Source organism: Mastomys coucha, unplaced genomic scaffold (genome assembly GCF_008632895.1).
Source record: "Mastomys coucha isolate ucsf_1 unplaced genomic scaffold, UCSF_Mcou_1 pScaffold6, whole genome shotgun sequence".
NCBI lineage: Eukaryota > Metazoa > Chordata > Mammalia > Rodentia > Muridae > Mastomys > Mastomys coucha.
This window is the reverse complement of record NW_022196912.1, coordinates 68,640,559-68,654,137: the sequence shown is the minus strand read 5'-3', so window position 1 is coordinate 68,654,137 and position 13,579 is coordinate 68,640,559. Positions and strand designations below refer to the sequence as shown.

Sequence of the window (13,579 nt, the reverse complement as noted above, 5' to 3'; positions counted from 1 at the left end):
AACCCTGGTTTCTATCTAGAAGGAAACACTCACTTCAGAGAAGCTATGGAAAAGGTATGACCATGAAAAAGATTCAATTTCCCTTTCAAAGACTATACAATATAGGGGAGGGAAGAGAATGGCTCTCTCTGTTACTGGCTTTGAGTAGCCTATGCATTTAGGAGTTCCTCTAAAGGGGGTAGAGAATCTCAGCCATCCTGTATATAATTTAGTAGGTGCCACAGACTTCCTAGGCATTGAGAATTCACCCTACAGTTATTTGCACTTTTCAACATAAGGAGAAGATACCCTCTGGAGACTCCCGGTTTCACATGACATAGAAGAGCAGGTTGGAGAAACCTGGCTTCCGCAGCCTGTCCCTCCTCAGTCTCAGATCTTGCTCAGTGTAACCCTACACTAGCTTTTGACATCATATTTTCAAACACAAATCTGGGGCGGGGGGACCCAGGACTCACCTCTGCAGCCACTTGATAATATATCTGGAAGTGATGGCTTGCAATACATTATGAGAACAGATGATTTTGTTCTGAATTAAATGACAAGCACTGCGTGTGGCTGGATCAGTTTACCTGAGCAAATGGCTTACAAATTTCATTATGCTCCTTTGGCTGGAAGGTTTTCCTATTGGCTTTGCCATAGCACAGAAAGCAAGGGAAGCTAACACAGGCTGCTCCTTCCCTGGGGAACAATGGTGATAGGATTTGCTATGGCGACAAGGAGGTTGAATAAACCACAGCATACATTCCACTGGCAACCTTCCATGGAACTCTCCTGGCACCATCTCCAGCCTCTTGAAGAAAAGGGGAGGAAAGGCTTCCTAGATTTAAAGATGATACAGCTGTCCTGTAGCCATCAATCTAATCAAACTCCAAAACCAGAAACAGGGCGTATGTTTACATCATGAGCAAGAAAAATCAGCACGCACCAGACATTCTTTATGTGAAACAAGAAGCCAGAGTACTGTTGTCACTGAGAAGTCAATTTTCTTGGAATAAATGTTGCTGACTACTAGACAAGAAATTTGCAAAAATAGTCCCAAATGAAACCTGGATCAGTAGAACCTCATACAACTAGAAGGAAATATCATCTTCCACTGAAGAGATATTCTAGAATGAGTCTAAGCTAAAACTAAGTTGAGATTCCATGAGAAGAGTCTCTATGCAAAGGATGAAAGAACAACTCACTCATATTGAGAAAGACCAGTAATAGGAGAGAATAGAGAACAGGAAGGTACACATCTTAAGGGTCAAAACAATTAAAAATGTTTCTTGACTTCGTTGGCCATAATGAGCAGAATGCAATTCTCAATACTTGACTTTCATGACAGATTCTCTTAATTACCACACAAGATGCCAGTCTAAGGTATTTCTTCTAGTTGTAAGTGAACATAAAGAGATAATACTAAACACATATTTTGTGGCATTTTAGCCCTGTAGTCCTGGGCTACATAATGGCCTTCTACTCAGGGTCAGACCACAGATACAAAGCTGGGTCCAGAGAGCATTGTGAAGGTGAAGAGTTTCTATTGCCTACTATTTTCCACTGTCCCTTTCCCATGTTTAGATATATTTAGACACATATATATTTGCCACCATATGACCACCTCCTGTAGTATTCTGAAAGGTAACTCACTGTCCAGGCGTGTTCTCTAGAAGCAATAGCTATACCATATATACCTATAGACTGTAGTCTATAGCATACCCAGTAAGGTTACAGCACCCAGTCCCAAAACTACACTCTGGTGATTGTACTGTACTGAAATCTAGTAACATAATTCTCAGAATGTTTCCTCATTGGTAAATGGCATGCAACTGACTAGTTTCTGTCTTGGAACAACAACAACAACAAAAACCCTAATGTATAGTTACATTCTCTATTTAGGCTGATATCCCCCAATACTCTAGAAATAGCCTTACATCTTTTAGCAAGCTGTTCAGTTTGAACAAAGTGGGCTGCACAGATGAATGGCGTTTCCTGTGATCAGGAAAGATGATCTTTTAATTTTTTTAAATTAAAATACATTTACATTATTTTTCCCCATTCCTCTTTGCCATTTCACTTCTCCCATGGTCTTTTATTTGACTCTTCCTTCCAGTGAGTTTGTTGTTGACTGTAAAGCATAATTGCTGAGTGTGAAATGATAAATGATGACTTGGAGAAATTGTACAGCACCAAGCAGTAAAATAAGAACTTGAGGAGGGAGCAAAAGAAGCCAGGAAAGATACACTTCCTGCCCAAGTATGGGCATGAAGGTGAGACATTATCTTTCTATGCAGGGAGTTACATGGACCTGAAGCTCTCTAGTGGCATGCACAACGGGGTAGATGGTAAAGATTTGATGAACACATAATCACGAAGATACCAGAGTAAGTGAGGCATAGCCTGGGGCGTCTAGCTGCTTACCACATCCTGAGAGCATCCATAACGAGAGCCTTTAATCATATCAACACAGATCTGTAGGCTTAGTTAGTGGAGGATAGTTGGTATGGAATAATGTCAGATTGGGATGTTAAGACCAACATATGGCTGTTAACTTTTAGTGGCGATAGTGTGACACCATAAAAACAAGCAAGCAAAAGGCACCATGCATTAAAATTTAAACATAAAGATCCAGCTTCCATTTAATCCTTTTATCTGATTGCTTAGCATCTTTGATGTATGTATGTGTGGCATCACTGACGGCAGAAAGTCATATAGTTATATACCCACAATTATGTCTTTTTCTACCTTCTGTAGTTATTGTTCATTGATTCAAGTGTTTACTAAACACTTTCTATGTGCCAGACTCTGTTCAAGGATGGGGGTGGAACAATAAATACAGGCAAGACATCTGCCCTTACAAATCCTCTACCTGGTGTAGAGAAATAAATAATGGATAAAGGACATAAAATGCAATGGCAAAAATAAAAGGAGGGTAATGAGGAAGACCAGGAATGGCAGGCCAGGGGAGAAGTGTAAGAGATATCAGTCATGATAAGATGCCATTTGGTTAGAGGACTTGAGGGATCTGCAATGGGAGAATTACTCCCACAGGAAGACATCAGGTTGAAGACCTACATAGGGATGGACAGGGGATAAAGTGTTGGGAAGTGAAGCTGGAGAAGCAACAGGACAGGGAGGAGGCGGAGCACAGCCCAGGGAAACGTTGGGAGCCACTGAACCTCAGGGTTGGTGGCTACTCTGCTTAGTTGTGCACCCTTGACATCCAGGTGGCCTGAAGTAAATTCTCTATGTTGAAAAGTATTCCTCTCTGTTTGAGTAGATAAACACATAATTAAGACAAATATATCTCTCTGCATTGAATATGGCTCGGTTATTTTTAATTTAATTTTTGGAAACTAATTTTTAACCCATACACCAAAATTTCATTTGTGTGGTAAGGGAGTGCAGATGGGCTCCTGAGGGATATGGAAATTAATCTCAGCGCCGCTGAAGACCTTTAATAACTCATATGTTCTTCCACCTCATGAGAATTTCTAGCAAGAGGGCTGTCTTCAAAAGTTTTTAGGGACTTGTCTGTAGGCTGTCAAAGCACGAATTGTTGAAGTTGAAATGAAAGGTAGGCTGAATTTTTCTCTAGTGAGTGTAAGACTTTCATCTTCCCACCTCCATCAATTGTAGACATACTATGTGGCTAAAGAGTCACACCAAGATGCCCATGTTACTTGCGTTACAGATCTTAGACGTTAATATTCATGAAGCATCTGCTATCTGTATTTGCTGACTGGCGCTACAGAACTTACCTCCTGAATCTCAATACCCAGATACCTAATACTCAGATACCTAAACAGCCAAAGTTCCAACAATATAATTGAAAACACCTAAAACACCTAATTCAAATATTTTTCTGAAGCTTCAATTATTTGAGAAACAGGAATCTTTTTTTTTTTTTTTTTGCATGTATTCTCCTCTTTCCTTTAGACATAGTCTGGCCTCGGATCCCTTACTTAGCTCCAATCTGCCCCTCTGGTTTTCAGCTTCCTTCCATGTCTGGGTACCAGGGTGTCCATCCCATGCAGCCCTCAGTACTCTGCACATGTGAGGTGTTATTGTCTGGTTGCTTATTTGTAACTCCCCAGAGATGATGAGCACCAGAGTTTCGGGGGCTGCTCACCTTGCACATTGTACTTCCTGTGCACCGCACCATTGCAAACACACAGTAGGTGTGGAATAGTATTTGTTTAACTCCTCATGGAAAGGGGCAGCTTGGATTTCAGAACTGAGAATAACACACACGTTCAGAATGCGTTCTCTTTAAGCACAATGATTCAATTCACTTGGTTCCACTTTCAGAAGGCCTGAAAATCTTTAAAATGGCCAAGCGATTTAAAACGTTACATAGGGACTAGTAGAGAATTTCTATTCCATATGCCAAGGAAGCTAGGCAAACCAGTTTGTTCTGCATACAATTAGAAATATAAAAGTCTTGGGAATCACATTTCTTAAGGCTTGTGCCAGTGTTTATTTCTGGTAGTTTTTTTAAAATGCATTACATATTTTATAGTATTTGTGAACTCTTCAAAGTACATGCAATATAAAACCTTCTGCCAAGGAGAGTAACAGACAACACAAGAGGGAAAAAGGCCTGGGGATGTAAAATCAGTTCCCAGGAGCTTGCGACAGGGCCTGCCCATGCCATGCATATCCTTGGATTCTCATTTATGATCAGCATGAAGCCCATGATGCACTGGGAGCTCTGTCCCCACCCCTGTCTTCCCCTCCAGGTGAAAACTAAGGTCTTGGGGCTATCCATATTTCCTGCACAGGGAAATTTGAACACAATGGTTTTCACCCAATGTGGCATGGCTGGATTGAGATTTGCTTTTGTAAGCACACCAGGTAATGTTTCATGGATAAGGACTTGGCTCGTGGGACCATGTGTGAAAAGCGTGTAGTCATCCCTTCCAGTGCGCGCCTTCCAGCATGCGCCTGTGGCAGAGCAATTAACCCTTTACTCCTGAGTAGCAGATGCTTTATTCTGTGCTAGCACAAATCCTCCTTCAGAAGGTAGAAAGCAAAGGCAGAGGAGAAGGACAAACAAGGCAGAATCAGATTCCTCTGAGTAATTTCCCTCTTTCAATTCTCCCTTCAATTCAAGATTTCTGGCAAGGACCACATTTCCCTTGTGTCAAGATGTATTTCTTCCCTGGCTGTAGAATATACATGTTTTTTTTTTCTTTCCAAGAGCCTTATTTTCAATGCTGTTCAATAATCTATATATGAGCATGCAGGGATCTGTCCCCTTGCCATGCCCTTTTTACGCAGAAATAAAAATCACACATGGCTTGCGCGCCCATTAAATAAGACAGAGCCATTGACTGTGAAGGTGCCATCTATCTCAGCAATTAAGGCTTGCTACTTTCTTTCCTGATAATTTACTGAGCAGCTACCTCATGGGCAATCTCTTTTTCATATACTAACTCTAATCCTTAAGACAGTTCTAAGGGCTGAACATTATTATCATCATTAGCATAAGTACTTTTGCCAGGTATGGTAGTGCCTACCTGCAGTTCTAGCATCCAAGAGGGCTAGTACAGGAGAATCCTAAGTCCTAGGTTAGTCTAGGCTAATTTGTAAAACCTTATGAAAGTAAACAAAAAACAAACCACAACAAAACAAAAAAACTAACTAAAAGTACTACCACCTTGTGTCTTGGAGTCCTGAGGTAGGATATCATCCAAAGGTGGAAATGCAGACCATTTAGATACATTGTTAATATTATTGCCTTTGATCCTATATTCTAGCAGGTATTATTACAATTGTTACATTGTTGTAAGGCTGAGTTAATAATTATCTCTTTAGGAAGGTTTAAAAAATTTAAAAAAGGCTGGGCAGTGGTGGCACACGCCTTTAATCCCAGCACTTGGGAGGCAGAGGCAGGCAGATTTCTGAGTTCGAGGCCAGCCTGGTCTACAGAGTGAGTTCCAGGACAGCCACGGTTACACAGAGAAACTCTGTCTTGAAACCCACCCCCCCAAAAAAAAATCCAGGACAATACTTTATGTATATTAAGTACTGTTTATTTTCTGGTAACTGGAAAGTTTAAGAAAATTGGCCAGGCAGTGGTGGCACATGTCTTTAATCCCAGCACTTGGGAGGCAGAGGCAGGCGGATTTCTGAGTTTGAGCTTGGTCTACAGAGTGAGTTCCAGGACAGCCAGGGCTACACAGAGAAACCCTGTCTCGGGGTTGGGGGGGTGAGGGAGAAAATAATCAGTCTCAGAGCATTAAATGCAACAGTGTTTGGATTGCAGCTTGTGGAGGTGGTGGTGAGGGTGGTAGAAATGGTGTTGCTGCTGAGTGTGGCTGAGTCTGAGCATGTTGGGTACTCTAAGCCTCTGAAAATTTCTATAACACTTGGATGAGATTCTCTGTACTCAATCAAGACCTATACAATGGTACTACACCCTTAAGACTTGCAAGAAGTAGAAGCCACTTCTACTGAGAGGGCTCACATCAAGTTACCAAGACAGGACTGAAAGACAAGGAGGAGCCAGGACAAAAAGGTTATATAGCACATGATGTCCCGCAGATTTGAGGGAAGAGGCTTGTGGATGACACGGGCAATGTGAGCCTTTGAAAGTGACCATGACGAGGAAGGGAAACAACTCGTAACTTGGGATAATCAGATATTAAGACAGTAGCAAATTTGGGGATGGTTCTCTGGAAAACAAGACAAAATTCAGCTTTGCTATCATCCCATTTCAGTGACAGAAAACACCCTTCAGCCTGGTCTCCCTCCGGCTTGGAATATAAAGAAACGGATCTCACAGACCTTCCATGCAGAATCGTGTCTATCAGGATCTGGGCACAGAAGCAAGCAGGGATGGTGAGGGAAAGCTTGGCTGGTGTGAGTCATACTTTACCAAGATTAACAAGGTCTGGTGTGGGACTATAGAGCAGGGCAGTATACAGATCTGGATAGCCTACTGTATATCCTAACAGCCACAGGAAAGGATATTAAATGTCTTACCAAGAAAAAGGATGGATGACTAGGGGAGGTAACATTGTACCTGATTTACCCAGAACACCGTGTTTACATGTATATTAACACTGCATGCTGTCTAAGGACCCTGTATATTTGTCTATATAAGTTTTAAAAAGCCAACTTTAAAGAAACAAAGATGAAACTAAGACTTCATGAAAAGTAAGCGAAGTGTGTAAGTCAGATTAGAGCAGAAGTCTCCATGTAGAGACTGGCACAGACAGCTTTGGTTAACAGCAGCTGAATTGATGACCAAGGGGCTAGGGAATGCTACTCAGTGAGAAGGCTCAGTGGGAGGCCAAGCCTTGGTGCTGCAAAAAACAAAATTGGATTTATTTATTTGAGACAAGGTCTTGCTATGTAACCTGGGTTAGCTTCAAATGTGTGGTGAATCATCTGCCTCAGCCCACTAAGTGTCAGAATTCAAGTGTTCACCAACACAGTATACTTAACACTTGATGGCAGGCAGCAAGTACTGAGTAAAGATCCTTCTACACTGAGGGACGATAAGGGAGAAATTAGAAGAGAAAGCATGCAAATAATATGAAGGAAGAACAAAAGTACATTTATAGAAAATGATACAAAAAAAAAAAAGACTCAGTCCATAAATAAATGCTTTTGGGTATGGCCCAGTATTCCCATTACCCATAGACCTCAGTTACTTTTTGACTGAGCAGTCTTTTAGCCTAGTCTACCTGTGAGGTCAGAGTTAATGCAAAGGTTATTTCTAATTCTATTGTGGATCTGGGAACCTATAAATAATCTTTATTTTCTTATATTACCCTTATGGCTTGAAATTAGTTTTTGGAACCAGTGTGTGAATTGGACAAAGCTCTTTAGAGGATTTACTAACTCAGTCCTTTTCTGACAGAGACTTACTTCTTTCTTAAACATATAAACATGCTCCAGAGAAAGCTCTCCACATAGTTAACTCCATTCCATGAAGCACACATTCCTGAGACTGACTTCCAGCTTGGGAAAGCACAGAGCTAGAAATCAACATCTGGCCTTGAGGGAGGCTCCAGAGAGCATGCTTCTCTTTGGCAGAGCTGCACCAGGCCCTACCTGATGAGAATTTCAGAAACTGCTTGGGACTATTAATACCCAGTCCTGAGCCTGAAGTCTCCACATGTGGGTTGATCTTCCAGGCCAAAAAACCCCTGCATCCCAGAGGGGAGACCACAACCAAAGCCAGAACAGAAACCCATAGAATCCTGTGCATAATGCCTGGAGAGAAAGGAAGTAGGGATTTTAACTAGAAAGATGCAACCTATTATTTTACTGTTCTTGTTGTAAAGGGGAGTGGTCAGTGTCAGCTGGGATATATTATTACAGGAAAATACCTTTTAAGAAAACGTTAAAATTTAAGGAGAGTAATGGACTTAGATTTCAGAGTCAGCTATAAATACTATAGTTTCTCAAATTTAAAAATCTAGCTTTATATAGATTACGCAAAAAACACACTACCAAGCTGGTGACCTTTCAGCCAGCCACTATACAAAGGGGGGACTGCAGCTTTTGCTGTTAGCTGTAGTCTTCAAACCTCAGCTTTTCTTTTGCTTTGGTACATAGAGGAAGCCTCCCTTATGGTAGGTTCTGATAGAGGATAATGTGTGAGATCACTCTGTAAACCCCCTGTAGTTCAGTTTATTTCTATAAGAATTTATTCTTAAGGAGATATAAATGTGCATATTGATGTACCTTCTAATAGCTAAAAGTGACAGAATCACAGAAGGAATTTCTCTAAATGTGAATTAGAGTATCAAGATTCACTAGCTGTACATATCAGGTATCAAATCTGCATGTTAAAATTCAGATCTTTTTAAAATGCTTGTTTTAGTCAACTAATTTTTAATTTGTTTTTATTTTTCCAGAAGAGTTTCTCTATATAACTCTGGCTGTCCTGGAACTGGCTCTGTAGACCAGACTGGCCTCAAACTCATAGATATCTGCCTGCCACTGCCTCCACCTGTGCCACCACCACCCAGTTCAACTAATTTTTAAGGATAGGGTCTCACACAGCCCACATTGACCTTGGACTTGCTATGTAGTTGAGGAAAACCTTTCACTTTTGCTCCTCCTGGCTCCACCTCCGGATGCTGCGTCCACAAGTGGTACCACACCTAGTTCTATGCAGGACTGGGGACTGAATCCAGGGCTCTGTGTATGCATGCTAAGCAAACACTCTACCAATGGAGCTCCATCCCTAACCCTGAAAGACATTAATTTTTTTAACTGTCCCTAATTACCAAAGAAACCTTTCTAGTCCTATGCAACAGTCCAAAACCATTTTCACTGACTTCTGTAGGTGAAGGGGCCTCATATGGTTCTCCAATTCTTTCCATGGTGAGCAGTCATCTCCTCCATGGTTCACATTTAAAACCAGTTTAGATTATAACTGAGCCATATTTAGAGGCCACTTCCTACTTTAATCAGCAATCTCTACTTGGAGTTACTCAGGTTCCATGGACTTGCCTCAGAAATTTCCAGCCAATAACTACAGCTAAAACAAATACACATAGCCAGGCTAACAAGAATCCCCCCTGTAAGGGAGTGGGCTTAGTGTTTCCCTGAGTGATGCTATGCTCCCTCTGGCAACTCCTTTCTCGATGGAACAACAAGTTTGTCTCAGAAAATTGGCCTTGTTGGGTCGCGTGTGTGTGCCTGTTATTTACAAAACATGGCCGACCCACACACAGCCAGTTCATGGTGGTTCTCCACACTGATTAGAGGTGGAAAACCAAGCTAAGGGTGCCAGGCCCTTGTATATTTTTTTCTCAGAGCATACAAACCTACTTTGAAAAACCATCCAGTGGGTAATGCCTGGAGCTTTACATTCAGATATGCAAACCCCACACAGAAAATGCCAGTGCTTGCAAAGCCTTTGTTTTCCTCCTCATTTCCTAGATTTTAAAAATAGCCCCCTCTTATGTGATACTGGATTTCTTAAAGAAGAATCCCATCCCTGATTCTGTGGGTTTGATTGGTTATGCACAGCTCGCTGATTACTGGGTACCAAACTATTAGGTGCTGCCTTTAAACTCCTTCTGTTCTTGACTGGGTATGGTGCTGCCTCCGAGGAGTTATGGCTTCATGAGAAATCAGTGAGGAGGGCCAGTCACAAGGGGGCAGATGCAAGGGAAATGTAATGAACCCTGGCTTCCTTTATTTTCTCCTCTTCAGAGCCACACGACAAGGGCAGAACAGACACTGAAGATGGGCAGAAGAAAACGAAACCGAGAAGGCATTCTTCCTTTGATGCCTCACTGAAAGAGCTGCCTGGAGCTAACAGTTGGAAGTAATGAGAAACCAGGAAAAATGAGGAAGAAAGCATATAGCAAGGAGCATCCTGAAGTTGAGGCAAGTGGCCCCTGAACACTGGAGAAACCTGTGCCATTAGTAACTGATTAAGAGTTCTCCACTGTACCTGGATTAGACCCTGTCCCATGGGTAAATGCAGGACTTCAGAAAAATCCAGGGGCATAATCAGTTCAAAAACATGCTGACAGAGCTTTGTTGGTACCAGGGCTCACGGTTCTAAGATTTTTATCAGAGCTCCAGTGATCTGTGGTTTTTGGTACTGTTCCTTAGTCGACTGTATTGCAACAATAAAGCCGTGTCCATAAGCAGTAGGAAAACAGGGGACTCCACTCCTGTCCTCCTCCTTCCTTTCTTACAGAGATGACTAAATCTTGAAATGGACACTCCAGCTTTTGAAGGGGAAAAAGGTAGGGTCTTATAGTCTGATAGTAATTAAACTTTGTTTGGTATTTTTGTGAAATCCAATTAAACAATCACAATAACTGGGCCCTAACAGTTTCGGAGATCCCAGTATGAAGAAGAACCAAGCTTATACATGGAATTCTTTTTTAATATCTAAAGGATCCCCTCCTTTCATGTGTGTCTGTGTGCCTGAGGAGACACACACACGCTCATGAATGCACACATGCATACTTTGAGACAGAGCCTTTCTATAGAGGATAGGATATCGTCAAACTTACAAACTTGGATCCTAGATTACAAGTGTGACCCAAAAGTTAAATTTCTAAGACATATTTTCACTTCTTTCAGAGCTTTTCTACAACATTCATAACACCTGCCTAATAACAACTCTCCCTCAGAGAATGGGTTTCCCAAGAGTAACGGTCTGACCCCTTTCCCATTCCCAACCTCCACAGGACTCCCCAGCTGAGTTAGCTCTGGTATGGATTCAGTGTCCCTTCCAAGCTAAGAAGCAATTTACACTGAAACTCCAAACAGAAACCTCACAGTCAGCAAGCCCTTCCATTCCCATGGTGTCACGGTGGAAGGTGTGGCCTTGCTCTCGTGCCTTCCCAAACAACACTAGTACGAGTGTCCAGAAGGCAGATCGAGGCCAGCAGGTACTTTGCCAGGCTTGTAGCACACACAGGAACCAAAGCATCACTGAGGGGACTACTGGTTCAAGCTGAGGTGTTTCTTTAATGGGGTGTGAGAAGCCAAGGCCTGCTCTAGGCCTGCACCATGCTGCAGGGGAGGCAGAGGAACTCAATGCTCCTTGGACACAATGTAATTTGGAGCCATTACATTGTATTGTATGTGGGACACTACTCTTCAGCTCTTAATATGCAGAATTTTGCATAGTATGAATGCTAATCATTTCCACGATGATGCTATTCATATAATATGTAATACTTGCTAAACAAAATTATGAAACATAATTACTGCTCAGACACAGTTGCTGCTCCCAGTCCTCTAAAACCCAGTCATTTAAAATTGTGTTTTCTTTAAATAAACGGCAACAATCCCCACTGAAGACTATGTGCCTAGATAATTTCCTTTTCAAAAAAGAAGCCTTTTTATCTTTACTGAGTGACAAAACATCCTTTATGAAAGGTTTATAACTCAGCCATTTAAATTCACTTCAGGCTGAAATTTGGCATGCAACTTCTCATCCTGGGAGCCCAGTTTTGATTTTACTAAATTTTAGCAAAATTGGTTTGGCTGCTTTTTAGTCAAACCCTCTGTTTTTAGCTAGGTCACCACAGAGTCTTAATTCTGTATAGTCTCCCTTGCTCGACTCTCACGTCAGCTGAGGTGACACAGTGCCTGGATCAACCGTGTGCATGTGCCATCCACAAATATACACCATGCGGGTGCACAAACACACTCGGAAGGACTCGAGAGAAAGTTCCCTTTCATTTTGTCGGTACTGGAACTGAAAAGCAAATCCACAGTTTCAGAGGCACAAAGCGACGCTCTTGTATTGCTCCCCAAGGAGCTGTGTGCAGACAAGACAATTTCTTCCCTCTGGCAAGAGTATAAATTAGGGAGGTGAAGAAAAGGCAAACCAGGAGAACAAACAACACTTTACCATGGTACTTCCCCTGGCTTACTGGGGGTTTTAGAAGAGGTCCTACCAGTTTCATCAATCTGTGAACAGAAGCAAATTCCTGAAATACTGGGAAAGTTGGCCTAGTGTTTCAATTTGCTACCAAAACAATGATGAGGAATTTCCCAGAGAGTGTAAGCTGACTTGCCAAACGAAAGAAAAACAGAGCAGCTGATGACTTCTGAGCACGGAGAGCGCACAGCGAGGGTGTGACTTTCTCAGCCAGGCTCCCTCCCTGATCACCACAGCTCCAGAGGTATTTTGAAAACAAACAAAACACACATCCTGAACACTGAAACACCATAAATCAAGGTTAAGGGACAGTGCGGTTCTAACAAATCCAGTGACAGGCTAAGATCAAGGGATGCCTTGACATTCTCCTCAAAAAGGTCAATCTAACTGGTCTGCAATGTAAAAATGAAGAGGCTGCCATCATTGGCGTGGTGAAAGGTCAGACACCAGCCGATTGGTGATAGAATTATCAAATTAACCAATCGATGTGTGTGAGTCATAGATGTGAGCGGCCCTCTGGGACGGCCACAGGGCAAATGCCAGCTCATCAATAACACATCGCTGTGGACAGGAAGCGCCTTGCTTCAATCCATGTCCCTTCCGTTACCGAGAGGAGCCAGACCCTATCCGATGCATCTCCTACCTGCACATTGCACTGTGTAAGGGGTGAAAGGCCACTGCTCTAGGTACCAGTGCCACACTGAAATCTACAATCCGTGCAGATGACCATCATCCTTATATGATTCTTCTCTGCGCTAGAGGTCCCTCAACTAAGGGACAAAAAAGATATCCCTGTTCTCAGTAGACTCAGGGCCAGATTCTACTGGTAAAAACATACTACTTGGCACATTACAGGTACAGAAATCACATGCTTGAATGTGTGACAACTTCACCGTTTAAACAAAAATTTTAAAGATGCACCTATTATCACAGGGACATTAAAGTCTTTCAGAGGTATTATCACAGTGGGGGTGTTAACAGTTCTCACTGCTAATTAGGGATTTACTCGCCATCAATATGTGAGTGTAAGTCCTATTAATGTTAATGGGGTTACACGTCTGTATTGAAGGCGGCATAGATCCCTAAGTGGGTGTGATTATCAGCCTTCCTGTGAACATCTCTCCGTGTTTGCACAGCACTTTGATTATAGGACTTTCTTGACACAAACCCAAGAAAAACTCAAATCTTGGCATAGCTAACCCAATTCCAATA

The 13,579-nt window shown here is 42.1% G+C and overlaps 1 protein-coding gene across 17 annotated transcripts in view; it reads right to left on the bottom strand.

The window, feature by feature from the left end:
* Positions 1–13,579, bottom strand: part of Npas3 (neuronal PAS domain protein 3) — an 835,955-nt gene that overhangs the window by 298,027 nt on the left and 524,349 nt on the right. The window lies entirely within an intron of this gene.